This window comes from Rhodamnia argentea, chromosome 3 (genome assembly GCF_020921035.1).
Source record: "Rhodamnia argentea isolate NSW1041297 chromosome 3, ASM2092103v1, whole genome shotgun sequence".
Lineage (NCBI taxonomy): Eukaryota > Viridiplantae > Streptophyta > Magnoliopsida > Myrtales > Myrtaceae > Rhodamnia > Rhodamnia argentea.
Window position 1 is genome coordinate 25,827,290 of NC_063152.1, and position 27,485 is coordinate 25,854,774.

At 39.4% G+C, this 27,485-nt stretch overlaps 1 protein-coding gene across 1 annotated transcript in view; it reads left to right on the top strand.

Annotated features, from left to right (window-relative positions):
• Positions 1-27,485, top strand: part of LOC115727690 (serine/threonine-protein kinase rio1-like) — a 110,715-nt gene that overhangs the window by 12,116 nt on the left and 71,114 nt on the right. The gene's annotated exons all lie outside the window — the stretch shown is intronic.

Sequence of the window (27,485 nt, forward strand, 5' to 3'; positions counted from 1 at the left end):
AAGCTCAAGGAGTCAGATCGCTCACGATGAAAACAAAGTGGGAAATCCGTCGCTAGTGTTAGCAAGTAACACTACCCAATTCGAGTATCAATCAGAAGATTACTTTGATGATGAGCTCACCACCTTGATCGCCGGTTCGAGAGTGAAGGACCTCCCGAGTTGTGATCCGAAGCAAGTGATTATGGATCCTTGAACAACGATCGTTGGTGTATGATCCAAGATAAAATCAGCCGATCGTTGGAATGGCTAGCAAAAGAGTTCCTTGTTAAGTTGGGCCTATAGCAAATCAATTTGTGGACGGCGCCCCTGAACGCCCGTAAAGAGAGATTCCGAATAGCCTTACTTGGGAGAATACGAGCAAAATACCAAGCGGGCTCAAAGATGGGTAACTCCGTATCGTCCCAATTGGCTCTCAGTCATTTCAAACTCTAATTTAATCTTATTTCATTCTCAACGAGGGATTGCCAATCGCTTTGAGAACAATATAACAAAAAGCGAACCAACCATGGACCAACATTACCAAAGCCTGGTGGTTGGGGGAATGACAGTAGTCCGAGGCGTCCCGGGTTCGATCCCGGGATTTGACATCAATGTACAAAGATTAATAAAAACCTTTTTGCTTCGCGATTTAATGTCGATTGAAGCTCGGCCCGGATGGTTACAAAACCGGAGAGATAACATCCCGGACATACAACCCGATCCAGATGAGCCGATCTTTTCAAATTCAAAGTTTGCAAGGAATACGTACAAGGGTAAAGCGGTATCGTTTCAACTCGTTTAGAACATGAGAACGTACATTGACGCTTTCCCTTTTGATTTTTACAGGGGTCATTGCCTTTCCGGATAGGGAAGTATCCATTCTCCCTGAAAAATTAATGAAATAAGAAATTTCTGGAGCCTTTGACAATCTCATGTCTCGAACCGGATAATGAAGTTTTGCAACTCATTTGCATGAGCGGGGGCAACTCCCAATCCACGCCCCTAAGAAGTATCTTATGTGCTTGCGAATTCTGTCCACCAAGATAAAAAGTTGCTGCATTTTATATGCTCAAAAACACTTATACATTGCATAGTTTGCGCATGACTGTTCCTCATGTTTAATTTACCAACTCTAAATAAGGAACATGAACCGCATAAGATACATCGAATGTATGGAATGGGGCATGACAGGATGATGTAAGGCAATCCTTTCCCAAACACGTCCAATTTTTTCAGGCAAGATGAATGGTGGCAAAATTCCGCATTCCCCGAGGTAAAGAGTTTTCTCGCGAAAGGTACGATAACCGAAGTGACGGAGGCGTTCATTTCTCTATCCTAAACACTACAGGTTATCCATTGATTACCCCTTTTGAGCGGTGGTTTCATTTCTTTACCCCCGCCAAGAACCACCTCACATCGGGGTCCGGACGAGTTAATTCCAGCGGCAACACGAGGTAAATGGTTAGAAATTTTCTTGCTGGGACTAACATTAATCTTCGGGTGTTTCTTTGCATTTATACTCGAATTTTAATTCAAGTGCCTTAGGATGATGAAGAGCATTCATTTCTCTATCTTATACACTTCATTCTTTGCATAGCCCACTTGAGCCTGCAAATTCATTTCTTAAACCCCCGTTGGTGATCATTTGCTCATCCCAAAGACGAATATAGCATTTTCCCAAGGATTAGAATTGGAGATGGTCGGGTCAACAGAGCATTCCCGAATGGACTCATTTCTTGTATGCTAGATTTTTTATGTTTACATAATTTTTCTTTGTAAATGTTTATGTTTGTTGTAATTCCTGGTTCAAAATCATGGGATTGTAAAAAAAAGGAGAGGCAAACTCAGCTTAAAGGAGAAGGGCCCGCTCTCGAAAAAAAAAAAAAAAAAAAAAGCAAAATAAAGAGATGTCGAAGAGCTCTCAAAGAAAAAGGAAAAGAAATCTCTTCTCGAAAAAAGGAAGAAAAAAAGAAAAATGAGAGTCGGGAGTAAGAAAAACAAAGGCTGATCTCATATGAAAATTTCAAGCATAGGAAAAGCAAAGTGCCTACCAAAAGTAAGGCCAATGCACATTCATTTGTAAAGTACTTCTGAATTTTGAATGTACATTTTTGCATGTTAAGTTGTAAATTCCATGTACATGTTTGCATTGTGTCTCTTGCAAATCCTTGAGAGACACTTGTTGTGAAGAAGACTCCCCAAGAAATCATTTTGCAAAGTGCAATTTTCAGTAGAAAACTACCATCCCTCATTCAATGATGGTATTCTTTTCGAAGACATTTCCGGAAGACCAAGATCGGTGACTAGTCGACGATGATCACCAACGTCAAGCCCCTTCTCATTTAATTTCTGAGCCAAAACGAGCCTTTTCGTTCCCCAGTCCCCAATCCTAGCCTACGTTATAACCCTCCAAAGTCTCTTCTGATTAGGGCACTTGAGTTAACGTAGAGTTAAATGATTTTAAGCATCACTCGAAGAAGTTCGAGCAAGATTATTTCTCTCTCATTTTTACGGGATTCTTGACTTGTAAATCCGGAGCAGATGATGAAGAAATTCATTGCAGCGACCTTGACTCAACTAGAGTCCCCTTTGTAAACCTTTGACCTAGCCCTCATTACGGTCCTAATCAAGACCTCCAGATCGGCTCGGTCGTATCAATTGCGAGATTACTTGGATCCTTATCGAATGCGATGATGGAAAGATTGAGTGATTTCTCTTGAATCCTGCAGACGGGATAAATAACTTTTCTCGAGAGTGAGAGAAAGCCCTTTCGGACTGAAGTCCCCCCATTCAGCTCACATTCGAGGTATTCGTAATGTGAGAACCTCTCCGGACAAAATTGGTAATGCGAACTTGACATAATGGTTATGCATGAACCATAGTATGAGTGATTGCATTATACTCATTGTTGAATATGTTTGTGTGTGTTACCTCTGACATTCTATGATAGGTAATACATTCCCGATGTTCGAGTTCCCTCCCAAGGTCTCGAAATTCATCCAAGGATTATTGAATGAGCAAGTTTTGCTGGCAAATGCCTACCAGGTACGATACGAGCAATCTGTTTCGTACCTTGATTAATCGTTTGGAGAACCCGGGTAAGTTTTTCGAACCCCTTTTCAAATTAACAACTCTTCTGATGATAGTTGTTATGATTCAATTCAGGCAATATGCCCCTTTTGTACTTATCGATTCCATTCGATGGTGCTCCTATCAAATATTGTTCAATTCGGGCAATATGCCTCTTCTATCAGGTCGTGAAGACATATGCACTGGCGATCTTGACATCTTATCAAATCATAACGACGTAGCTCTTATGATTTCGGTCTCGAAAACCCAGGTAAGTTTTACGAACCCCTTTTCAAATTAACAACTCTTCTGATGATAGTTGTTATGATTTAATTCGGGCAATATGCCTCTTTTGTACTTATCGATTCCATTCGATGGTGCTCCTATCAAATATTGTTCAATTCGGGCAATATGCCTCTTACGTAAAGTCGTGAAGACATATGCATCGGCGATCTTGACATCTTATCAAATCATAACGACGTAGCTCTTATGATTTCGATCTCGGATCACGAAGACGTATGCACTGGTGATCTTGACCTTTAGTCGGCTCATAATGACATAGCTCTTATGATTTTCGGCTCCTTTATCAAATCATGAAGACATAAACACCCGTGATTTTGATCCAAACCAAATCATAACGACGTAGCTCTTATGATTTTGGTTTCCCCTTTATCGAATCGTGAAGACATATGCCTTGGCGATTTCGACATTTAATCAACTCACAACGACGTAGCTCTTGTGAACTTGATTTCACTTCTTTCGACTCACAACGACGTAGCTCTTGTGATCTCAAACGACACACATATCTTGCGCTGTCTTGCATTAGGGAGAAGTCTACGATAACGGATAGGCCAAATACCTTAAAATCCTTGCATCCGCAAAAAGAACCTTGGAAATTAAGAGAACCGTCGCCTTACGAGGTATTTGATAAAACATGTATTCTCATATGCGATCCATGTGCGGGTTTCTTTAACATGAAAAAGGGAAATTATGACACATGTTATTTACAGTCTTGCATATCATGCATCACTTCATTACATAAAAAATGGGATTAAAACTCCCGCCAAAAAGTTCATCCATAATTTGCCTTGTCAAAATTTAGGATTCAATTTTGTCTTTGAGCGGAACCTCTACGAGCCTCCACTCAAAGAGGGGCATCTGTTGACGCCTAAATTTTGACTAATCTATTTTTTGCATAAAAATTATAAAAAATCATCTCACATATTTATTTTTAGCGTACATTGCATTGGCATATAATTGGGCAAGCAGAACACTTAATTTAGCATGCGTCTAGACTAGGCACGGGATGGAAAAATACACCGAGAAGATTTGAAACTTCGGGGACTGTATTGCAAATACTTAAAACTTCGAGGACTGTATTGTAAATACTTGAAACTTCGGGGACTGCATTGCAAATACCAAGAGAAGATGAAGAAGGGAAGATGATGAGGGGAAGATGATGAAGGGAAGGTGATGAAGAGAAGATAAAGAAGAGAAGATAATGAAAGGAAGATGGTGAAGGGAAGATGAAGAAGAGAAGATGAATATGAAGAAGGGAAGATGAAAATGGAAGGTGAAGAAATGAAGATGAAGAAGAGAAGATGAATATGAAGAAGGGAAGATGAAAATGGAAGGTGAAGAAATGAAGATGAAGAAGAGAAGATGAAAATGGAAGGTGAAGAAGTGAAGATGAAGAATGAAGGATGGAGAACTTTGCCTATAAAAGAGGAGGAGAATTGAGAGAGTTTTTGGAGGGAAAGAGGGAAGGAGAATTTTTGGTGATAGAGAAGGTAGAGAGCTCTTGAGAAGAGTTTTAGAGGGGGGGAGTGGAAGATAATTGAGAGAGTTTTTTAGAGGAATTTTTAGAGAGGAAAAAGAGAGTTCTTGAGAAAAATTAGAAGAGAAAATTCGAGAGTGAAGAAAAGAGTTTTAGTCGAACATCATCTTCGACGAGTCCCGACACATATTTCGCCTCTCGCAACCCAACAACGCCATTGCTTGCCATTTTCGACGACAACCGCGTTCTTCCAGCTCCGAGATCTTGAAGGGAACTATAACGTGTATGTGAGTAAGATTTTGTGTAATAGAAGGTAATCCTTTCCATCTCGATCTACAAAAATATAATCGTTTGGTTTGAACATTTGTTTGTTTATTTTAGACATGCCACGTGTTCCAAATTTTAGCATTATTACATGTTAATTTATTTCTGTAAATACTCGTGCTTGGCTGTGTTTTCTTTCTTTCTAAATCATCCATGGTGTATATCGCACAAAGTTCAATGTTTTACATTCTCATAAAAAAGAAGATAAAAAACCAAAAAAATTGCATCTTTGAATTTCAAGTAAAATCCATCAAAATTGCCAAATCAAATATTTTTCATGAAAATGGTACCAAAAGGGCGTTAGAGAAGTCTGACGTAACCAAATCCCCCGAATTCAAAATCTACGGTTCGCGGAAATAAGATAGTTTTCTCCCGCTATTTTATTTAGGTTTCTAATCAACCTACCGAAAATGATTAGTGGCGACTCCAAATTCAAATCACATTGCATGTTAATTATTTGAACCTTAAGTTGCGATTTGGTATGGACTTGGGAGAGTCCGAGTTAGGTTAGTTAATTAATTAACCTGATAATCCATTAGCCTGGAAATTAACTTGTCGTTTTTTTTTAGGTCGCGACAAGTTTCAGATTCCAAAAATGAGGAACCTGTTCGACCCGGTAAGTTCTAGGTTTTAGGTAGGTAGAACTTGAAATCTGAAACCTTTAACAAGTTGTTGTGTTTTTGTTGGTATATGTCTTCACGAGATCCTGCGATATTTCGAGGTGTCCGATGATAAGTCATTAATCTAAAATCACTAGTATGAGCTTTCATTTTTGAAGAAATTTATAACCGAGACTTTTGCTTTATTAGTGTTTTATATTTACTTATGTGTCTAAATACAAATTATGGTGAGTGGATTGGAATAGCAAGTGGTCATCTTTAAAGGTGATAATTCACTCCCTTCATTAAATTAAGAATACATGTAGAATCTTGGTAGACCTTGGAATCGACCCTTTAACTTGTGACTGGGTAGATCTCGGGTGCCAAGGTATGAAGGACAGGTTTCAAGTTTGGGTAGGTTCTAGGTTATAAGTGCAATGTGTCAAGAACCTAGAATCACTCACCACTAACTGAGAAGCCAATTGCATTGGCTGTAAAATATATTATTAACAGTGTCATTAGAGATGCATTGTAATATCGTCTTCTTATTTCACTAGGACAATAGACTGTGGGGCCAAAAAAAAGGGTTGAAAAGTATTAAAAAGCCAAAGTCCCTAAAAAAACAATTTTAGGTCCACTCCTAAATTTATCCCACACATGTTTTTGTCTAGAAAACCCCTTCAATTTTAAGTCCATTCCCGAAACTGCTCCAAATTTTTTTTATCTAAAAAAAACCTCATAGTTTGGGTCTAATCCTAAATATACCACGAACTTTTTTTGCCTAAAAATATCACAAACTCTCTATCGATTCTTAAATCTGCCCTGTGGTCCCCTTCCAACTTTACGTGGTACTTTCACATCAATTAAAAATTCCACATGAGGCGTAGATAAGAGTGATCAGTTCTCGATCCGGTTTGGTCCCACTCAAGGGGAACCGAACTGGAGGGATCGGTTTTCAATTTTTGGAACTGGGGACTGGATGGTCCAACAGAACCGGTTGAGATCAGACAAATTCACATCTTCAGTTTGTCAAATCTTGATATAGCAAAGAACAAAATCCTGATGGATTCATATACAGGTAGGACTTGCAGCAACTAAACGCAAGCATAGAACAAAAGCCTTATGGTTGAAGACTAGAAGTCGTAGATTAATATCGCGAGGAGAAAAGAATTGGGCAGCAGAGGGAGAGAGAAAAAAAAAATGTTCCTTTCTGAGACAAAGCTTCAAACTTTACAGAACCAATGACATTTCACCCAGAAAAATATCTGTGGCTAGAAAGTTTTTCTCCCTCGTGAATAATATAGAGAGGCCAAAAGAGGCCGAGGAGTTGAAACTTCAGAGCTCAGCTCAAGTGAAAAGGGAGAGAGCAACAGAGAAGCCTGGAATTTTTTCCGGAAATTTCTTCAGAGCAGAGAGCAACAAAGTGACGATTCTCTACCCCGCTTGTTGCTCAAAAATTATTTGGGGAAGTCGACGCTAACCCAGCCCAATTTCTCCATATTATTCCCCACCATGTCTCTCTATGGTCTTGGAAAACTCGAGCAAGGAGGGAGCGAGAGAGTGGCACAATGAAAATTTAAGGGGCCCAAATATGGTGGACACTAGATAGCCAACCGGGCTCTTGTTGCGACTAGAACTCTGATATTGGTCCTACTTGAAACTGTGGGAGATCAGCAACTGAGGTCAGTGATGATGAGCGAAAAGCGAAAGATAATTATGTTAAAAAAAAATTAAAATAATTTTATTGTTTATGATCCATTATTTATGATCGCGCAAATTTTATTGTTTGATTTGTGCACGCGTACTCGTCCAACTTGTTAAGCGGTGAAAATGAGGAAACGTGGTCTTCGTCCTCTGCAGAACTGCTAGGTAATTGGATTTGGTGGTTGAATAGGGAAACAAAGATCTGTATGACAAATGGCCCGCGGTGTACAAAATTATTGAGGAAATTCTTGTCCATTTGTCTCGTTTGAAACGTGTGCTGAAAAAAATAGAACGCGGTTCACCAGGCATCCTAAAAGTTTGGGAAAATTATGAAAAAGTTTTAAATTTATTGTGCGGATACTAATTCCGTCCCAAGCCTTTCTACTTAGCCAATATAGTCTCAAACCCTTTTCGACAATTTGTCAATTTAATCATTTCCGACCAATTTTATCTGAAAATTGCTAATGTGGATAATTTTTCACAATAATATATTTATTTTCTTTCTTTTTTATTTTGGTTGGTCCTCGTCGGTCACCGACAAGGGTTAACTTGAAGGGAGGCTTCTGGCTAGTAAATTATGTTACAGGGCGTGAGTCAAGCAGGATTGAGAAGGAGGCCATCGAGCTTAGTGTACTTAGGGTTGCCAGATCGGTGAAGTCGGCGAGGCAAGGTCAAGCTCGCCAAATCTAGTGAGGCTCCCACGGGAGCCATCGCTAGCCTCAATCAAGGGTAGTAGTCGTCGGCCTCGAGTGAGGCCAGGCCTTGCCAACAAGCTCAAGCCTCCCTGGCCTGTGGCGAAACTCGAGTTCACTTGCAGCCGATTGGTGGCTGAGCGGGCCACTGATTCTGGTCGGGGATTTAACGAGGGCAGAGTCACAAGAATCCATTTATGTTAACTCATTTATTTTCTAAATAATTTAGATAATCATACTCAATATCCAAACCACCACCCCACTCCCCCGGCGCCAGATCCAACATGATAATGGGAGTGAGTTGCGATCCGAACCCAGATGTCTCCGATGAGCACCAAAAGCGGTCGAGATCTACCCGTACAAAGCCCCCTGACACATTCATGCCCTGAACCGGGGCGTCAGCCGTGACAAGAAGTACCGCCTCGCCATCGCTAGCCTCCTCGACCGCCCCATCGCCATCACCAATTACATCAGAGATCACGCAGCTCAATGACTCCAGAGGCGAGGTCCGAGCCGATCCAACCTCTCTCTCCTTCAACCAACCTTACCCACCAGCCAGACCGCTTCCATCCCAGACAAGGACTGCCAGCCAGCTTGCCGATTTCCTAGACACCTTCAGCGACTTCTTCGGCATCTGGCGAATCGCCGACGACTCCAACCACGTTGAAATCTGCTCCTTCCTCGAGGGCAACAAGAATAGCGAGTTCTGCCGACCCCTCACCTCCTTCCACTGAAACGACACCTCTTGCACGTGCACCATATCTGGCATTGAGTGCGAGACCATACCCAGCCCTTCGCCCACTACAACCGAATGTAATTATCAAGAATAGTTGTGCATACACATTAATGGTTGCTGTTTAATTTTTTTCTTTTCAAGTGAAAGCCGATCATCTCTTAATTTTATGAGTTAAAATGACATTTTAAGCAGATAAAATTTTGAGTTTGACTAATGAGATATCTTCATTAAATTCCAAACTAAGATAAAGGGCCAGCTGAAGTTTAGAAGTAAGTATCAACTGCATTTCGTTTTGTACATCTAATCAAACGCTTTAATGGTGGTGCATGCCATTCCCGAAACTAATTAGAAGGATGCCACATGCAATTCCAAACAAGAAAACAAGCAAATCAAGTAAAGCATAATCGTTTTATTAAGTAAAAGTATATGCGCCTAATAATACATTTCCGTATGTTTCGTGAAAAACAACTTCTCAGAAATTTTTTTTTGGATTTTTTGGCTTTTTGAGGCGGAAAATAAGCTAGTCGCGAAAAACATTTCCCCTTGTGAAAAAAAAAAAAACTCCTTTAAAAGTGAGGAAAATAAAAATATATATATTTTCCTCGTCTTTTCTTCCTCCTCTCTTTCACATTTTCTTTCTTTTAATTATTTTGTTACTTTCTTTTCATTTTTATTTATTTTTTACAATTTTCGAAGATAAATTGTTTTTAATTACTTTCTTTGATTTATTTTCTCTTCTTTTTTTTCTTTGTTTTTTTCTTTTTTATTCTTTTTTTTTTTTCATCTTCCTCGCTCCTCCACCTGCAGTTTCTTTCTCCAACGACCACGGATCTCGACGATGGCCGGCATTCTGGCGATCAACCATGACGCGGGCCGTCGAGCTCGTGGCTTGGCACATCACAGCGATCTTAGGCTCACCCTAGCCAAAGAGCTCGGGACGGCGAGCTTGTGGCTCGGCACATCACGGCGAGCTGGAGCCTTCCTCTATCACAGACCATCTCATTAGTTAATTCGACCCGCAGGCCCAATGAAAATCAGCATCAGCAATATCAGTAGTCGTCATTGCTCTGTCACATATTCTATACTAAAACTGAAAAATCCATCATATGACAACAGAAGAAACAGAATACTACTTTGTTCTTCTACTCAATAAGGCTGCGTTTGGCAGCCCAATGGTCAGATGTCTCCATGACGAGATTTTGCAAGAGGTCTCGGATTAGCATCAATCTGGGAAATTTCGTCCATGGGGACACATGGATGCACGGCCGCCTCAGGCAAGCCTTAGATAGCGGAGACTGGTCGAGCCTCGAGCTTGCATGCGGCCTTCGCCATTGCCGCGATCAGCCGAAATCAGAAGGGAAAAAAATAAAAATAAAAAGATAAAGACAGAAAATTAAAAATTTCGAATTTTTTTAAAAAATAAAAAATGGAAAGACAAAAAATTTATTAAAATGAGTCCATGAAGGAAATTCAAATCCAATTTTTCATACCAAAAGATGGAAAATATTTTATGTGCCTTTTTCACATTTTAGCCAAACACCGAAAACATTACTTCCCGAAAAATGTTTTTCGAAAATCTCGTATTTTTCGTGAAATAAATGGAGCCTTAGAATGAATAACTAGACATCTCATTCAGGATTGTCAATTGCATCACGCTCGAAAATGGATTTTATGAAGAAATGAAAAGGACCTCAGAGTATGTTTAGCTGGTTGGTTTTCGAATGGATTGTAGTTTTTATTTCTTGGAGCTAATAATAGTCCTCCAATCGAAAATTTAGGTGAGAATACACTTCACTGTGCCCATTCCATAATGTTTAAAGGTTTGAAAAAAAAAATGGTGAATACCATTAAAAAAAACTCCAAGCTAGTACATATATGATAAATTTATTTCAAATTAATTTTTCGAATACCAAAAACTCCAAACTAATACACATGTAATAAATTTTTCTTTCATTAGTTTTCGTTAAATTAGATCAATACCGTGAAAAGGACCAAATTGGTACACTAGGACAAATGGATGGTAAATATCTAGCAAAAGGACACTAGCGGTGTCAATATTTGTGTACGGTGTTCAATTTAGTGTCAATATTATTTTTGAATTGCTTAAGTGCCAAATTTTTTAAAAAAATATTTATTTCAATGCCAAGTCCAACGTGGCTCACCGAAAATCATGCGTGACGCATACATGGCTCGCTAGAAATCCCCGTCGGCATTAAAAAAAAATTCCAAAAATAATAAAAAAAATTCCACATAATAAGCTAAAAACTGAAAAAAAAAATTTAAAAACTAACTAAATAACAAAAAAAGTAAAAAAAAAAAAAAATCAAGATCTGCAGCGGCGAGGGCTATATAAGCCGTCCCCGCCGCTGCCCCAACGTCGCCGACAATGGCGGGCGACATATGGGAGCCGGTCGGCGACCCCCGGCCACCGGACAACGGGGCGAGGGTTGCCTTTCCGAGTGCTGGTGAGGGCTAGTAGCCCTAGCCCAAATCCGGAGAAGGGTCATGGCCCTCACCTAGATCGATGAGGGTCATCAGCCCCCACCCAAGCCTGGCCGCCGGCCGCCAATAGTGGCCGACCCATGCCGATGGAGGATCGCGGCCAGGCCGGGGCGAGGGCCGGCCCCCGCCGGTGGAGGCCCATGCCCGGTCTTGGTTAGTGACCCCCGATCGACAAGTCCCCAACCGTCGCCAACCACTGTCGGCGATGGTGTACGGTGGCGGCGAGGGTTCAAAGCCCACGTTGCTACAAACTTCTGCAATTTTTTTTTTTATGTTTTTTTTGTTTAATTTAAATTTTTAAAAAAAATTAACCATTTTTTAAGTTGAACAGTCTATGTTGACTTTTTTAAAAAAAAATTGCCACGTAATACTAAAAAATTAATAAAAAATGCCACATGTACGGTTTGGCCGGAATTGACACTCAAGTAATCGTTTTGGCCGAAAGTGACATTTAAGTGATAATTTTTTCTCCGATTTGGCACTTAACTAAGCCGGAGAAAAGATTGGCATTAAAGTGAGTATCGTACACAAATAATGACATTCCAGGTGTACTTTTGCAGTAAATATCCCAAATGATACACCCGTCAACCACTACATGTCATCCAAGTCAATAATTTGACGAAAATCAAGGGAGGGTAAATTTGTCACGGCATAATTATTTTGGGATTGTTGGTGATTAAAAAATTGATATGAGAAAAATTTCTTATATGGGTATTAATTTGAAATCTTTTGTGAGATTGAAAAAAAAATTGTAGTTGTTATTCCAGTAACAAACAAAAGATGAATTCCGTGCGACTAGGATGCCATAACAGAATCGTCTTTTCTCTTATTTATTTATCATATCTTCCTCGTGCTTTTCGGAATGCCGATCTCCAGCTTCTTCCATGGCGTAGCTCTCCTAGTTGCATCTTCGCTTCGCAGTTCCAGCCTCGATCCGTCATCGATTCGGTTAATTTCAGTCCAATTTTCTTCATCGAGTGTTTCTATCGCTGGAGTGATTTTCTTTTCTCTTTTTCATCGCCAAGCGTCATTGTTGCCAGATCGTCGGAGTCCTTCATTGGTCTCCATTAACAGAGGTTGAGTCTCGGCGCTAAGAAATTAGTTAGTATTAGACATACATTTAGAAATTAGTCCGCATGGATGCTTTTCCTCCATTATAGATTTCATTAGCTGCAGATTTCTCTGTAGAATGAGAAGTGAATGTTGGATTCGATTCGATTTAGCTCACAAGGATTGCTGTCTCGGAGCTTCGTAATGAGTATTCTTTGTCCGACATCATATCTGGTTAGTTTTCCACACTTTATTTCTTAGTCGCCCATTTATTACGGCTTTTGATGTGTTTGTTTTCATTCTTTTATGGCTTTTCTTTGCTCGTGTTTCTCTTCTTTTTGCCTAGTTGGTTGGTTAGGTCATACACCAAGATCATAATAAACACAATAGTGGACACTTAGCGGATGAGGACCTTAAGGCTCATAATCTTAAAAAGATGGTGTGGACACCTTAGTTGACAAGTTTAGGTAGGGCACTACAGTAACAAGTCCTCGACCTTAGATTTATGGTTGCGTAGGAAGTGGGGTATACTTCCATACGTCGCTTGATTTCCAGCAATCTCAATAGGCAGCAATCCCAATAGGTTAGTAGCAGGTTAATAGTGTTCCTTATGTAGGGTTCTTGTATGGTAATTGAATTAAAATTAAAATCCCAACATGGTGCGAGATAAGAGTTTGGGAGAACCCTGTCCATTTGCTCAATTCGACATTTACCTCTAAACTCGACCTTTTCTTCGATGGAAAAGAGGATCGCAACAACCTCTCTGCTTTTTTTTCCTTTCGGGTCTGATTGGTACACAAACCTCTCTGCAATAACACTCCCTAATTGGGAAACGAACATGCAGCGAATGGAATATACGAGAAATAACAGAATTTTAACTGACGAAATTGTTTAAACATTCTTCAAACTCGTGCTGCGCACTTTGTATCAATTTGTGCCTGGTCTCAACATAGCTTTTCAAGATTTTGATTTCGGAATCTTTCTTCTTCTCCTTTGTTGAGGCTAGTTTTATTTCTTTCTCCAAATGACTTTCTCATTCTTAAGACCTGAGGTTTGGCAAAACCTGAAGAAAAAGTGAGAGAGCTGAAACTCATATTACTGGTCTTGAGAATGAAAAATTCAAAACAGCGGAAAATATCGAAAAGACTATCGAGAGGATATTTGGAGAAGAATCAAAACTATCTAGCATAGGAGGAGAAAAATATGGTACCCTAGTTATCCAAAAGCTTTAGCAGAATGCCAGATTTCAGATTGTGTCGCTCCCACGGAGATCTCGCCGCCTCAATATTTCTTTATTGGAAAAAAAGGTGCCTAGTTAGATAGGATCTTTGCAATTGCAGAGTGCAGAGATATCGTGCATTCTGTTCCTTTCCTTGCCCTCTCTATCTCCCTCGGGTACGCTTTTGCCTTCTTCCTTTTCATTTTTCAATTTTTCGACGCTCATGTGGTGCCCGTGTTGTTTAAGTTGACATCAGTGGTTTTGCTCATTAATTGGTAACAGATTTTGGGCTGGGTAAGGATGGAACCTAGCGGTAGGAAGAGGCGTGTGGATCAAATAACGGATAATGGTGATAGCAAGGATGGGTCATCCAAGGTTTTGCAGAGGGTATAGACCAGATGAGCTAGTACTATTGGACTAGTCAAGGATGAATGAAAGAAGAGAAGCAAATCCTAGATACAAACCCCAAGGCAGCGTTTGGAAACCTTTATTTTTATAGGTGGCCTATCTCGAGTAAGATTATATCCAGAGTTCGGATAGAAGTACAACAAGATGAGCCCGTGCTTGGTTTATAAGGGATAATTGCACAAAATAAATAAATAAACTTATTACAATCGTGTCAATTCAGTCCTAAACTTTTTGTATTTGTGCCAATTAAGTCCTTCCGTTCAGTTCAATCCTAAATTTTTTGCAAAGAGCGGCGAGGTTTGGCCTGGGTGATGCTAGACTCATGAGGGGAGGAAAATAAAAATAAAAAAAGAAAGAGAAAAAATAAAAATAAAAATAAAAAAGTCAAATAATATTAAAATATCGTTAAAAATTATCACGTAGCACCAGCCGCATCAAGTCAGCACTTTCTGGCGGAATTTAATTCAATTACAAAAGGTTTAGGACTGGATCGATATAATTCCAATAGATTTAAGACTATCTTCAATAATTTTTTCCGTTTAAATATTGATAACTCAGAACAAATCTCCATGCCAAATTAGGACGACGAGAGCGATCGATGCCGGTGGGACTAGATAAGTGTTGAAACCGCAGGATGCGCGTAGCCGGCACTAATGCCGGGAAGCTGTCAGGTGATCTCTAGAATCCCTTGGGCTCCGAGGGACTCGTGGGTTAGCCGAGCAAGAATACAGCCACGCTTGTAGTAGGTCGCGGCGACGGCCGTCTTCGATACTAGCATCCTCATTCCCTCAATCTCTTTACCAGCGGGGCAGCATGCCTATTGGCATCTATTTAAACTTACGATCGCGTTTTCTCTTGTATATCGAACTTCTTCCCTCCTTTTTTAAGGATCGTCTCCCACTTCCAGCATCTCTCTCTGTTTATAGGAGTTTGGGCTCCTCCGGATGATAAAAAACATTTCAAAAAAAAAAAAACAATGAAATATGATGTGAGAAGATCAAGTTTGTTGAGCCTAGTTTAAGTGTCCGCGAAGGAAGGGAAAACAAACAAATTATTACAATTGGAAACCAAAATTTAATTGAACAAAAAATATTAAAATTTTTCGAAGTGAGTATATTGTATAGTATATAGAGAAAAGAGAGAGATTGATCTCCATCGAAAATGATAAAGAGAAAACCATTGTTCCTACTTTTGAATGTCTTTTTTCACTGGCAAAAATTGTTTTCCTCAACTCATTTAATTTTCAATCAAAAATGGAAAAAAGGAAACTCATTCAATTTTCGTGAACTGAACACTGGTGGAAAATTATTTTTCATGAAATTAACAGACGTCAGTAATATAGTCTTTAATCTATTACGAGATTAATGGACTATTATGAGCAAAAAAAAAGCAAATAATTAGAACTTGCTCTAGGGTCCACTCCAAAAATTACTATGCTAGCAAAGTCTTTTGAATTTTACTGCATATCCTTTACTTGCCCAACGGTCACCACTGGTCAGCCAATTGGATTCTAAGATTAAAGTTTGATTTTCAATTTCCCATTCAAAAAGATCTTCTATCCGCAGCAGATTTTCTCATTATTCTATTTCGAATTTCCCAATTGATCCTCATCTATTCAATTTAGGAGCTAAAATCGTACGTCCGCTTGTCCGTGATAACATTACGGAGAAGCTAGGCGATCGGCTTGGGCGATACATGACCTAAATGACATGCGAATGCCAACTATGATCCTTGCAATTAATGATGATATGTAATAGCCAACATGATTTAGGTGACAATATACGGCCATAATCATTTTGTAGTCTAAGCATCCAACAAATAACAAGCAATATAGATTTAAATCGTCAGCGGATAATAAGCAATCGAAAATCGAGGTGAGAATTTACTTGGTTGTGCCCTTCCTATAATGTTTAAAGGTTTGTGCAAAAAAAAAAAAATGAAATGGTCAATATCACAAAAACTCCAAACTAATACCTATGTGATAAACTCACCCCAAGTCAATTTTTCGATCACTAAAAATGCCAAGCTGATACACATGTAACAAATTCAGCTTCCGTTAGTTTTCGTTAAATTGAGTTCATAGCATGAAAAATATTAAATTTGTATACCCGAGACAATTAGATTCTAACTATTAAACCGGTACACCCGTCAACTGCCACATATCATTCAACTCAGCAATTTGAGATTAAAATTTAACGCAAATTGATGCAAATTGACGAAGGATAAATTTGTTACGGGTGTACCGTTTTGAGATTTTTGGTGATTAAAAATAAAATTATCCAAAACAAATTTATCACGTAGCATTAATTTAAAATTTTTCGTGATATTAAAAAGAATTCTAGTTGTGATTTGCATAACAAACAAGAGACGAATTCCGTGCAACTAGGACGCCATAACATAATTGAAAAGGAGAGCGAATCGAGAGTGACAAAGATCTCGCGAATAAGGACGCCATAACAGAATCGTCTCTCTCTTTCTTCCGACCTCGCGAATAAGGACGCCATAACAGAATCGTCTCTCTCTTTCTTCCGACTCTCTCTCTCTCTCTCTCTCTCTCTCTCTCTCTCTCCTTCCAGCCGTTTTCACAGTCCTCGTTTATGTGTATGAGCCAGAAGAGCACGTTCCAGTCTAATAAGCTCTGAAAGAGAACTATCAAATCTTGCGGCAGTTTTCTTCTCTAAGAATGACAAGTATTCTAAGGGTGCTAAGCATATGGAAATCAAATACTTGTCCATCAAAGAAGAAATTCAAAAACAAAAAGTGTCAATTGAGCATATTAGCACCAATCTTATGGTTGCAGATCCATGAATAAAACGACTGCCGCCCAAAACATTTAATAAACATGTTGAAAGGATGGGCATTATTGGATGTTACTAATGATATTGTATTATGACTCTATTAGTTTCTGTATTTGACACCCTAAGCTCATTTATGTGTGTTTCTGATTTATTCTATTTTCTACTTAATATACATGATGGAAGTAAATGAATGTTTGATATGATAGTCTCTAATAGAGACATTATAGTTGGACCATTGATATATTTTTTATCTATGAATCCTGATGAGTAGAGAGCTATAGTTTTAGTACATAGAAGGGACTGTGTCGATTAATGACACACAACCGCTATGACTCCCATTAGTTTCTTTTACTTTATTGTGGTTATTATTGGATAGCCAGTTAAAGAAAAGTTTTAACATGATGTTATTGTGCACATCATGGGATTCATTAAACCATGAAAGGAGACTCATATTGGCCAAGCGGGAGAATGTAAAATAAATATGGCCCATATGATGTTATAATAATGGTTTAATAATTATTTCATATTATAATTAAGTTATATTGGTTACGAAAGGATACAATTGAAAAGGTGAGATTTTGAAGTGTTTTGATGGAAGGCACAACTTGAAGAGGCACATGTTGGATAACGTTTCAAGTTTAAAAAAAGTATGGCCCTCTCTCCATCCTATCAACGAACAGACGTTAATTACATGATGTGTAGTTATGTCTCTCCATGAGAAATAACGTGAAAGAACATAGGGTTAAGGGAGAAAAATCAAGTCTTCATATTTAGTACATCGATCGTTCTTGAAGAATCGCTATGGACAAAGGTACGTCTTCATATTTATTGATCGTGAAAGTCATGAAGATCGAAGATTCGTATATGATGAATTTCCCCATGATATTTACGTTAATCACTTACATGATATATTGACGACTAGTCACATGGCCAGATACAAGCTCATTCAGAGAAGTAACTCATAATCGAGAGTTCCGAAAACGATGTACGAGTATCGATATATCGTGCTCGGGCTCACAGGTCCAGTCACTTTGATCAATGCTATGAAATAGATAACTTCGCAAATGATGTAGAGTTGCAGAACCGTGTGGCTTAGCATCTCGGTATGCTGCAAATTGAAATGCGCCATGACGAGCAGCTTGGAGGAAGTGAATACAATGTGGAATCTCTTGGTTGAGCCGAAACTTTCCTGTCGTTGTTGCTCCTGTAGCTGTTCATTGTACCTTACCAAATCAGGATGAAATGAATCGAAAAGAAAAACCAATTCGAAAGAAAAATGTAAATTAGCTACTTAATCCGCGCCCTTAGAAGAGCTCTCAAAGCATATTCACATGGATGTATTACGTACCTTTCGAATGTAACCGCAAGATTCGCCATGTTCTGGAGATGCTTTTGAGCTCTTAATGCCCAGACGAACTCTGTGATTGCTTTTGAGTTTTGTGAATTAGTGGAAGAGGAAGTTTTCTTACAGGGGATATGATTGTGGGACACACACACACACACACACATATATATATATATATATATATGCGTCTTGCATAGTTACATATGACTTTGGTCATGCCCTTTTTTTTTTAAAAAAAATTTCTGCTCAGCATTTGTTTATTGACGGAGACTTGGACTTTTGCCGAAGCTCGCGGCAGCAGCGTCCGCCAAATCCCTTCTCTGCCCAGGGTTCTAAATGTGAAATTCCTTTCTTACCCCGCCATGGGGTTCTTAACACCTGGGCAGAAGAGGGATTTCACATGCCCATGGCATTGTTACCGACCCTCGCTTTGACTCTCGACATCCCGGGACTCGCCTTGGAAACTGAAACGCAGATTAGATTACTCATTTCCTTTTTCTTATGAACTTTCTAAGGCACTTCGGCTGTGTCGTGTATTCCGAAAAAGTTAACGTCGTCAACTGTCAAATGCGCGGAGTTTTTTATTTATTTATTTAATCTCCCATCATTTAGATTCATGAGATATGACAAGATGTAATGCAAAAGCATGTGAAACTCATATTTAAATATTAATTCATACTTTCATTTAACAATTTAATTTTTTTATAGAACAGTTGATAGTGATCTCATAAAATTTCACAACATGAACTGCATAATCTAATAATTGTTTGGTGCAAAATTAACGTTGGGAAAAGCCCCGGCAGCGCCTACTGTGGAAGCCCTCCGCAGATCCCCTCGAACAAGGGCGGCATTGGAAATCGCACGTTCACGCCTCTGCCACCGTCACATCCATCTCTTTGCGTACCAAAACGGAGGTGAAAAAAGATAAAGGGGCTGGTTTGAGCAATCAAAATTCTCTCACGGAGAATGAGTTGATAAAAAATCATGCCCAGAATCATCTATCAGCAATTCCAATTCATTTCGTTGAGCCCTTCATGTTATGATTTCACTACATGTGAATGGCTCGCGACTCACATAGTTGATGTACAATGTTGCGAGCATGAGATAACCATCATCATGAGGTCTCATAGTAGCATATTTATCGTCGCAAACATAGAAGAGACCTATAATGGATGGGTTAAGATGTGGTTGGATGAGTTTATATACGTCCGACCTAGGTTGGTGGCTATGGTGCCTCCTTCATGGAGACTAGCCGTGGCCGGAGACGAGTATGGCTAGATACTCGCCTATGTGAATTGGTAAGCTAATACGTACTAGTTATACAACATGAAATGATGTGTCATTTTGCTTCCCTTTAAGTATAAAGTTTTATATCACATTGACAAATTTGCATTTGAATATCATGGTAGAAAGCTAATGCATCTACTCATATTCATTTTGTATATGCAAGTATGTTAGGCTCATCTTGAATTCATGTTGCTGCGTTTGATATTAGATGGAGTGGTCAGGTGATCTCTTACCTTAGAACTAAAGATTTCATTTACTGGGCCCTGATTCACCCCCATTTATTTACGAATCTTTAGTGATGGTTCCACCTTCTGCGATAAGCTTTGAGATGCCACTATCTATACAGTAAGACAATCGATAAATCTCTGCACCTAGTCTTGCAGTGGATTATGTTAGGCTCAGCTCTACAGTTTGGGTTCACATCAAATTATCTTAGATCGGCCCTCATCTCTTCGGCGTTTGTTTTGTGCTCATTTTAATGGCGAGTTGGTGTGACCTCTAAGAGGGTTCAATGGCCCATCAGGCTTTTATGATGGTGGCGATGTTTGGACACTTAAATTTTGACTTCTTATTTAGTCGTTTAAATGTGTAATTCAAATTAGGAATGGACCCCGATCCCTCGTAAATATTATTTTGCCCATTAGAGTTAAAAAGGCTTTGAGTTTAAAAAGGCTTTAACTCCCATGGAGATTAAGCCTATTATTAAACAAAAAAGCCCTAACACTATACAAACTCCTTCGCGCTTGAGAGTTCTGTTTCGCACCTTTCTTCATCTTCCTCGTCCTTCCAGTTCTACGATTTTGCAGACGCAGCTCGATCTTGACTAGCTGTCGGAAGAAGTTCGTTTCCCTCCTCTCCGGGCAAGTTACGGTCGGAGATGGTGTGCTCAAAGGCTCCATCGAAGAAGCAGCAAAAGAAGGGCATTGACTTCAAAGTAAGTACTGTGTCTCGTCTGCAAGAGCACTCTAATACGCACACGACTAACCATGCGCTGTCTTTTTGAGGTTGAATTCCAGTCATGCTCTGTAATGACTTCATCAATGCATGTTACTGCAGAAAATAAAGCATAAAGTTGGGTGGAAACTGCCACCGCCGAAGAATGCTATGAACACCGAAGTCAAATCTAAAGGTATGGAGTTCTTTTTGCTGGAGTTCGCAGTTTCAATACGACGTGCGCTGCGAATCAGTAGTAAAGGAACTCGGTCGCTTCTTAGGTAACTAATTGAAGGATTGTGCTTGGTGGGATCTTAACTTAATGACGGGGAGATTTCAATTTGCTACGTTCGATGGGATATTCAACGTTAAATCATACCTCCATCTATAGATTGAGTTTTCAGGATGGTCGGTAATACTTCCACAGAAAGATTTTCATGGTATCGAAACAAGAAAGCCCTGAATTTAAATCTTTTCCGGATCCCATGTGTTTGCTGCCCTTGCCATATGTTTTCACAAAAGAGGGATTGACGGGATTTGAATTTAAAACCGTGCCTTCATCCGAAATAATTTGAGAACTTATACATTCTTTAGAACGGCCGTCTCACGTTACAAACAGTAGAGCGAAAGTCGAGAAATACCTTTTTTTTTTTTACTTTTTCTTTATTATCTTTTCCGTAAACATATGAGGTTTTATCATGCTATTTGCCGACAGGCGGCGGCATCGTCTCGATCCCCGGCGAGAAGCGAGCTCGACACGCGAAACGAGAGAGACGTTCGTAATAAAAAGCACACAGAAGTGGTGTCGAAACTAGGTCGCCGCTCGAATTATTCTTCCTAAAGTCAACACTACGTATGCCGAAGTGCTGAGCTTGAGAAGTCAAAGGTGAAAGCAAGGATTTGTCAATCTCGGTCGCAAAGAGACTTTTTGAGATTTGGGAAGCTTCGCGCCCCTTCAATTTCGGCATCCCTTCCCCGGAGAGTTTTTCACGTCCGGGAAAAGAAGAAAAGAAAAGTATAACAAATAGAATGGAAACATATTTGGCCTTTAACTCAAAAGACGGGTCTAAGTCAAACTCATTTAGATCTTTTTTTTTTTTTTTAATTTCATTTGTTCCTCATTTTAACACCAGGAGTGACATATTTGAAACATTGCCCAACAAATATAAATCGAAAAATGGGTAATTGATCCAATTTGCCACATCTTAAAAAAAAAAAAATTGGCCAAACAAAAAAGAATTAGATGAAATCAAAATAACGTTGTACGTAACATGGCAATAATGTAAGGTTCACCAAATACAGGACACATATATGATTACTTTCTCTTTTCCCCAAGCAGAAGCATTTAGTAAAGATACATGTAAAGGAATTTGATACACAAGTTGAGTACAATTGCAGGAGCTTCACAAATCCAACTGAACTTCAGAAAATGGCTCATCGTCAAACGGCTGAACAATCTCATGAAACCAGTTGGAACCTCGCTCGAGCTGACCAGATGATGCCAAAGCAAACAATAGTAAACACATATTGACGACCACCCACATGGCTAGAGACAAGCTCGTCCAAAGAAGCAACTCGGCTCCAAGAGTGCCGAAAACGATGTACAAGTATCGGTATATCATATTCGGGCTCTCGGGTCGGGTCAATTTGATCAGTGCTATGAGATAGATGGCTTCGAAAACGATGTACAGCTGCGTAACCATATGGCTCAATGCCTGAGAATGCTGCGAATTGAAACTCGCGATGACAAGCAGCTTGAACGAGGTGAACACAATATGAAATCTCTTGGTCGAATCAAGACGATCATGTCGTTGCTGCTGTTGTGGTTGCCCGTTGTTCCTGTACCGACCAAATTGGAAAAAAAGAAAAGAGATCCACAAGGGGGAAAAAAAAATTAGCTACTGAATCGGTGCTCTAAGCAAAGTTTTTAAGAGCATTTTTACATGAATGAACTTCGTACCTCTCGAGTGTTACTGATCGATCATCCATGTTCTGGAGAAGGAGAAGTTGGAGCTACAAACTCTGTGATTGTGTTTTGGGGAGAGGATGTGAGGGGAGGGGTTTAAATAGGGAGGAGGAGGAGGAGGGTTGCATGTCATGGTGGAAAAAAAGTCGGGCGCTTACTTGCTTGTCACTGTGGAAAAAAGTCGGGTAGCAAACAGAGCGGAGCTTGTTCCCCAAATCTGCTCCCTGTAATACTTTCCCCAAATCTGCTCCCTGTATTACTTTTTATTTTTATGCTCTGCTCTTTTTGCCAAGTTCCACACATCTGCTCCCTGTATTACTTTTTTATGCTCTGCTCTTTTTGCCACCCGACTTTTTTCCACAGTGACAAGCAAGTAAGCAACCCTCCTCCTCCGTCACAGCCACCGTTATATCCCCTCGAGGTGGAAAACAGTTGGGCAGCAAAAAAAAATCAACGGTTGAAGACATGAGGACTAACCTTGGGGGAATCTAACGGTGGCTGTGACGGAGGAGGAGGGTTGCTTGTCATTGTTGGAAAAAATCGGGAGGCAAAAAACAATGGCCCCGCATTTGCGGTCACTCTTGGTATCAGCGCGTTGATTTTTTTTGCCTCCAGACTTTTTTCCACACATGCAACCCTCCTCCTCCCTCCTATTTAAACCCCTCCCCTCACATCCTCTCCCAAAAAAAATTAATACAAAATTTTAGAATACCAACTAGCCAAAGTTGGCTGGATAGACTGAATTGACACAAATGTAAAAGGTTTATGACTCAATTACCAAAAAAATTAAGATCCTCTCCGACTACATGTTCTATCTTTTTACTTTACCCGCCTAACATGATGTCTGGGGTGGTGGGCATCGGTTGCGCTTGTACATCTTTCTCAGACTCGCATCCAACCTCTTGGATAGAAGGTTGCAAGCACAGATAGATTCCGACCACCTTCAAAATATCAATGGTGTATCTAGGACCGCGAAAGTAACGTTGGCGTTAGACTCTGCTCTATCACATGTGTTAACTGTACAGTACCAAATTGCTTTTTGCTTGTGTTTAAGAATATAGTGTCCTTAACACGTGATAGAGCCAGCAATGATTTCAGTTCTAGTACAAAATTTCACTGGTTGACTTTTTCTTTCATTGATTATCGTCCATCTATTGACAACTGACTGGTACTGCACAGTTATCATCAGCCATACAATTATCTCTTTTCATGTCAAGAAGAGAAGAGAGAAGATTTGGGCTTGAATGGTGGAGTGGAAGAAGGGGAGCATGGTGGAGAGAATTATAAAGGGGGTTGGGAATCTGCGGAATTTGATAAAAAGAAAGAGGGGGGGAGGGGGTGGATGGTATTTCGCGAGCCTTCACGGATGGAGTTGGGAAACATCCTTCCGCCTTAACCCGGAATTGAACCCGAGCAAGTTGGACAGGTGACGACAAACCACCCAATCCGATGGACTTGTTTTGCATGGGCCGATCTCGTCCTAATTTCTTCAACCGTTGATTTAAATCTCGAGGGGATCTAACGGTTATGGTCTGACACTGGAAACTGAAATCATGCAAAAAAAAAGTGAACATCTTGCAAAGTCAAGTCCACGTCCCTCCTACACTTAAATGGGTATATATGGGCTCACCTCCTCTTCTGATCGTGACGGTTTTAATCAAAAAGTCAAAAAAATGTGAACGTGATGGTTTTAATAAAAAGTCAAAAAAATGTAAAATTCATCGAACGTGACTAGCGGGTATAATTCTCCTGAAGCGGCACCGCCATGGCTGAGTCCCTCGTTCCAGGCACCTACTCTTCTGAACAGGGTATATCATATATGTAGGCTCACCTACTCTTCTGAAAAACAATCACAGAGTTTGCAGCTCCAACTTCTCCATCTCCCGAACATGGCTGATCAATAAGTAACTCTCGAGAGGTACGAAGTTCATTCATGTAAATATCCTCTCGCCGATTCAGTAGCTAGTTTTTTTTTTTTCCCTCCTTGTGGATCAATTTTTTTTTTCCAATTTGGTCGGTACAGGAACAACGAGCAATTACAACAGCAGCAACGACATGATCGTGTTGACTCGACCAAGAGATTTCATATTGCATTCACCTCGTTCAAGCTCCTTGTCATTGCGAGTTTCAATTCGCAGCATACTTAGGCTTTGAGCTACACGGTTCCACAATTGTACATCGTTTTGAAGCCATCTATCTCATAGCACTAATCAAATTCACCAAACCCGAGAGCCCGAATATGATATATCGATACTTGTACATCGTTTTCGGGACTATCAGCACCGAGTTGCTTCTTTGGACGAGCTTATCTCTGGCCATGTCGGTGGTCGTCAACATGTGATTGATATTATTTGTTTTGGCATCATCTAGTCAGCTCGAGCGATATTCCAACTGGTTTCAGGAGATTGTTCAGCCGTTTGACGATGAGCCATTTTATGAAGTTCAGTTGGATTTGTTAAGCTCCTGCAATTGCATTCTACTTGTGTATCAAATTCCTTTACTAAATGGTTATGTGCTCTGTGTTTGGTGAACCTTACATTATTGCCATGTTACGTACAAGGTAATTTTGATTTCATCTAATTCTTTTCTTTTTGGCCAATTTTTTTTTTAAGATGTGGCAAATTGGATCAATTACCCATTTTTCGATTTATATTTGTTGGGCAGGGTTTAAAATATGTCACTCCTAGTGTTAAAATGAGTCGAGAGAAAGGAAATTCAACAACATAAAAAAAAAAGGATCTAAATGAGTTTGATTTAGACCCATCTTTTGCATGAGAAAATAAAAAAAATAATCATAAAAAGCCGTGAACTTTTCAATTTAGTCAAATTATCCCCCATCAATTTCAACCGACAATGCTAAATCGCTAACATAAATACCAACCATCCTAATCGGCAATATGGTGCATAATTTTTACTTTTTCTTCTTATTTTCCTGAATTTTTAAAAAGTCCAACTCCCCATTTTGTCACCTAATCCCCCTCCATTTTGGCCTTCACTCTCTTTTTGGCCTTCAAATCTTGAAATTCATCCACTACTTCCATTTTCCCATTTGAGAAAATGAGGACACTACTGGCTTTTATTTGAAACAATGTTCACTTCATATCCTTATTTGAAATTTTCTCTATTTATTCCATGACATGGTCTACTATGCTAAATTAGATTAAATTCCTAGCATGATGCATTTTAATAATTTCTTCTTTACTAATTTCTTTCACGTTTAATTTTTTTTAATTTTATTTTTTTCCATTATGCTATTTTCCATATGTAAAGGGAAAACTTGCCAAGAATTGACAAATATGTTTCCATTCTATTTGTTGCACTTTTCTTTTCTTCTTTTCCCCTTTGACGAACATCTTAAAAACCAAGAAGAGAGCTCTTTCAATAATTTTTCTCTATGCCCATGATTATTTTTAACTGGATCATGTAGACAATGACAAAACCTTCATATTTCCCCTTATAAAGATGGAATAAATCTCAAGTTCAAGTAATGCATTGGAAAATATCACACACAAAATTTCTAGCAACACATGGTCATCCGGAATGTAGGGACACTTTGAAAGTTTGATTACAGCCTTAATCACCCCTAAACCAGTTTTGTAATAAATAAATGGAAAGAATTCATGGGCCATTTCATTTCTTCGGTTGCTATAATGGAGACAAATGGGCCGAGTTCCTATAATTTGGAAGTTGGAATTGGACGGTCCAAGCTGGACCTATACAATAAGTAAAAGTTAAAAAGGCCTATGAATTAGAGCTAATTCAACTAAAAATGGGTATCGACGGGGTTCAATAAAATCCTCAAACCCAAAACTATATATATATATATATGAAAAAAATTATAAATAAAAGCCTGAAGTGCTCTCATTTTCTCAAATAAGGGTCTAAAATAAATTTTTATTTCAAATAAGGGTATGAAGTGGCCATGGAGTCTCAAAAAAGAATTTGGCCTAAAGAGTATTTTTCGGCATTTCCCTTTATTTTTTTGACTTTTTGTCTTTGCTTTTTCCTTTTTCTGTTTTTTAAAATTAAAAAATTGAAAAAAGGAACAAAACATAGGCGGTTCCTACCTATGGCTGCTCCACATCGCTAGTGGGGTGTCGGCAAAGGCTTGCTAGGTTGCCGGCAATGGCTTCCACCTCTACTCCTTCCTCCTTCTCTCCAACCTCTACAACTCAAATCCACAGTTGGAAACCAGGAGCCCATCTCGCAAGAACCTCCATTACCTCTCCAACCAGCCCTCCATCTCTCTCTTCAAGCTGTCTCACTCTTTCCCTTTCCCATTCCCTTTCCCTTCTTCACTCAATCTCAAACCCCCTCAGTCTCCGACCCACCTCCGCCCACTAAGAGACACCACGCACGACAATTACCTCAAAATCCTTCACAAACCCGCCGACTTTTTGAGCCCAATTGAGCAGATTGTTAACCAAGAATCACGCGAGGACATTCATCCAGGACCCCGAAGATACTTAATATTCTTTAAGAATGTGTACCGAAAGGCGAACCCTCCTCCGAACGGCACGGTCGCCGGTGCCCCACCGGCGGTGGGGAGCAACTCACGCCCTCGCCTACGTGTATTTTCTTTTATTGTTAAAAAAACAGAAAAGGCAAAGGCAAAGACAAAAGGAAAAACAAATCTCAAAAAAGAGAAATGACAAAAATGCCCTTGAGATCGAGCCCTTTTTGAAACTTCATGACTACTTCACTCTCTTATTTGAAACAAAGTTTACTTCAGGCCCTTATTTGAGAAAATGAGGACACTTCAAGCACTTATTTGAAATAATTTTTCCTTCGGACCCTTATTTGAGAAAATAAAGGCATTTCAGGCCCTTATTTAGAATTTTTGCTATTTATTCGGAGAGATGGTCTATTATGCTAAATTAGATGAAATTCCTAGCATCGGGAGAAATAATAGGAGATGTATTTGAGTAATTTGATTCCTAAAAAAATTTAATAATTTCTTATTTGCTAATTTCTTTCATGTTTAATTTGTCTCGATTGGATTTTTTTTTCATTATGCTATTTTTCATATCTAAAGGGAAAAATTAGGAATAAGTACACCATAAGTGTCATAACTTGTGTACGGCATTCACTTGAATG